This window comes from Triticum dicoccoides, chromosome 7B (genome assembly GCF_002162155.2).
Source record: "Triticum dicoccoides isolate Atlit2015 ecotype Zavitan chromosome 7B, WEW_v2.0, whole genome shotgun sequence".
Taxonomy (NCBI): Eukaryota; Viridiplantae; Streptophyta; class Magnoliopsida; order Poales; family Poaceae; genus Triticum; species Triticum dicoccoides.
In genome coordinates this window covers 736,307,014-736,310,956 of record NC_041393.1, presented here as the reverse complement: position 1 = coordinate 736,310,956, position 3,943 = coordinate 736,307,014, and positions in this window count along the sequence as shown.

The window sequence follows — 3,943 nt, the reverse complement described above, 5'->3', positions numbered from 1 at the left end:
TGGACTAACCGAACGGGACTTGGGGCATCGCCAAGCTGACCCTTAAGACGGAGGCAGCCCTCTGAACCGAGTTGTGGGGCGCAAATTTTCAAACCGCCGCAACTCATCGATCCGCTGGCACGTTCAGTTGCACGTTCAGTTGTACGGATCCTCATGGTCACTGCGGTCGCCCGTCGCCGTGATGTCGAAACCTCCATTAAGCTGTACTCTCAAACTATTGGTCATTGCGATCCTTGTGACTATCACCCCTGTCACCACCATGGACTCCCACCTTGCACCGAGCATAATTAGATGTCTATGGTCTCACCGTCGAATGTCATCTCCAAGCGATCGATGATGTTGCTCCACTTCGGGTTCTTCTTTGTGCCCATGAAGACGCGGTGATCCGCGAAGCGGATGCCGAGGGCCTGGATCCAGGTGAAGTCGTGGCTCATCATGGGTTCGTCCTTGCCAATTAATTGGCCATTGATGTGGAGGTTGGTGTCAGAGACGATGCAGAAGTCCTTATCCTCTTGCCATGAAGTAGAAGGTGTTCCCGTCGCCACCAGTGAAGCGCGTGTCGCCACATGAGATGCCCGGGTAGAAGTCACACACTTGAGGGAGCCAAAAAAAATCAGAATTAGTACAAACTTAAGTGTATGCGACATCATTTCCATTTGAGAAAGTACTTACTGCAGAAGGTCTTGCAGCTGGAGCACATGACGATGCAGCTGTCGGGGCACCGCTTGTCGCACTTGGACATGCACCCCTTCTTCCCGGCTGTGGCCGGGCACGACAGCACCTGTCCCCCGGGCGTTACCCCACCTTGAAGTTCTTCGGCAGCGGCGGACCGGGTGGCGAAGTCGCCTGAGCAGCAGCGGCGGCGAGGATGACTGCGCACACGGCTACCACCAGAGCAACTGCCAAGGCTACGAGCTGTCATGCCATGGCGCGCGTAACTCGAATTCCGAGCTCTTGCCTGATATATTGATCCGTGCACTTTGCTGCCTGTGGGCTGTGGTGATGGTGATCGGGTAGGATGGAGCTGGGTGAGAATTTGTAGGGCGGGCACTAGTAGAAAAACACCTAATAGTCCCGGTTCGTAAGGGCCTTTAGTCCCAGTCCCGGTTCATGAACCGGGACTAATGGATCGTTACTAATACCTCCACCCATTAGTCCCGGTTCAAACACGAACCGGGACCAATGTGCCTCCACGTGGCTCTGTGCGCCGAGCCCAGTTAGGGGGCCTTTGGTCCCGGTTGGTGGCTCCAACCGTGACCAAAAGTCCATGTTTTTTTTTACAAAAGTGGCCGCTTTAGGGGTTTTGGGGGTTATTTTTAGATTGTTATTAGCTAGCTAATAGAGAGAATTGTCCTCTCTTATATCTTCGTCCTTGATTTATCAACGCTGCTGCTATGTTCATTTCACCCGCTGATATAACATGCTCATGCATGCTCGCATCATACATCATCATATATAATAACAAGTCCTACTAATCATGCATCATTATACAACTTCTACTCGTTATTAATAATAAGTCATGCGATCATCATCTTCATAGTCATCGAACCCAACCCTACATAATTGTTCTTAGCACATGATCATCAGTATCAGGTAGGACCTAAAAACCCTTAAGGTAAAATAGCATAAAACAATATAGACCCTGACTCTCCATTATGAAGAATGGCGATCATCCTGTCTCCAATTCTTGCCCTTCGCTGCTTATTGCTTCCAAGAAGCTCCTTATGACTGTCCATACATTTTATCCATTCTTTGATTGTTATGTCTTCACTTCTTTTAGAAACCCGGTATGGACAGTTGAGATTCGTAGGACGACCTGATTGTATGTTCAAAACATGAAGGCTACCATGCGTATACATCAGATGAGGCACACAATCATTCGGGATTATCTGTTGAAAAACATAGTAATAACGTCGTAGTTAGCAATGATGTACTAGTTTTAGAAGTGTGTAAAAAGATGCACGGATGTTGTAATAGTAAAAAATAATCTTACCAGGGTATCTCCATGGTAGTTACCGTAGTTCAACACGTGCACTAGTGGCACGTATTGACCATAATGTTGAGGAGTTTGATTGTAGATATTGTAATTCTCAAGATCAGTACAAAATCCGACCAGATGATTTTTCTCCTGATAAGTTAATTCGGAGCCTTCGGTGTAGTAGGTTCTGTCTACCATCTTTCGCACATTCTTTGAAGAATGAAAATAAGCTGTCAATGGAGATAAGTTGTCAACTATATATTTTGAAATAAACAATATAAATTACTTAATAACTTTGTTAAGCTCACATGGGGGAAGAATTGGAGGTGTATCCACAAGGACCCAAATCGAAGGTCTCTTTTGCTCGATTGTAGGATCACCAAGATCCATGGTGACAAGCATACCCTCATCAAGGCCATACATCTTGCAAAGTGCTTCCCAATTTTTGCAACCAAAATGGGTTACACTCTGAGCATTGTACATCTTTATTTGAAAATCCACACCATGATGGGTACTTAGGATAATTTTTTTGGTTTCGAAACTTTCATGGTCTTCAAAACCCATTCTCTCCAAGACATAGCGTCTTGCAAAGCATGGGATAAGCTAGTCGAATTGGAAAAGATGAAAAATACACGTTAAAATAGTTGAAGTCGTGCTTAATTACGAAAAAAACTATTGTCGTCATTGCGTACCGTATGAACATCGCAGGTCTCCTCGAGCTTAATGCTGAAGCGCCGATCTTCATCCATCTCAATGAACCTGTCGCAGATACCTCGGTCGTCGTGGCACCAGTCACACTCCCCCGGGCGGTTTTCGTCGTCCGATGAGTACGACATTTCCGGCCTACATTCATAATTCAAATATTAAATTAGATCATTATTATTAATCACGGGTTGACTATCGATGATCGATGTACGTAGCTCCTCCTTTCATTCCCGAATGCATTATTATACCAAATTGTCTAGCACACGGGAATGAAGGAGAACTTATCTAATATGAGCATTCAATAAGCAAAACCAAATCATAAAATAAGCAAAACCAAATCATAAAATAAAGCATAGTATTCAAATTAGCATGCATTCAATAATTATAAGCAAAAGTACATCATCTCTTGGTGTCCGTACATCGTCGAATATTATCACTAATACGACTAGAACCGTAGCACCCGACGGGTATCGACGCGGGTGGTGGACACCCAAAGATAAGGAACCATCACATGATCATAGCTCCAGTGAGATCCCTGAAGAACCTGCCAGGTATTGTCGAACCTGCCCTCCAATGCAACCATGTAGCGACGGACGTGCTTGTCCTCCTCGTTGACACGGTGACGTATCACCTCCGCGGTGTCCGGATGCCTCACCACCGTCACTGTCCCACGCGACCGCCACCAAACAAGGTCGGGTCAACAACGGGCTGCCTCCTCACCAACCTACGTCCACCGAAAGGTAGCACCTCCCAATACCAGTCTGGCGGAACCCAGTCCCGAACATGGTCCTGATCAAGCAGGCCTCCACCGCCGAGTCGACGACGACGAGGATGCGGGATAGGCATCGCCGACGTCGATGCGGAAACTACTTCTATATATAGTTAAATAAAAGTAGTTTTATTAATTAAATCAACTATCTAGTTCAACTACTAAGCACTTACTGTAAATAAATAAGTAGTACTTACTAAAAACAAACTACTTCTATATATAGTAAAATAAATTAGTTTATTAAATCAATTAGCTAGTTCAACTATATATAAAGTACTTCTTATTTTTTTCCTTTTTCTAAATACTACAAACAAAAAAATCATTAAAATTCTATGAACAAAATTAAGTACACAATCTAAATATCACCAAAAAAATCTATTAACAATAATATCACCAAACATGCATATTCAATAATAATATCACCAAAAAAATCTATTAACAGGAAAAAAATCTAACATAATATGAACAAATTAATTACTACACATCTAATC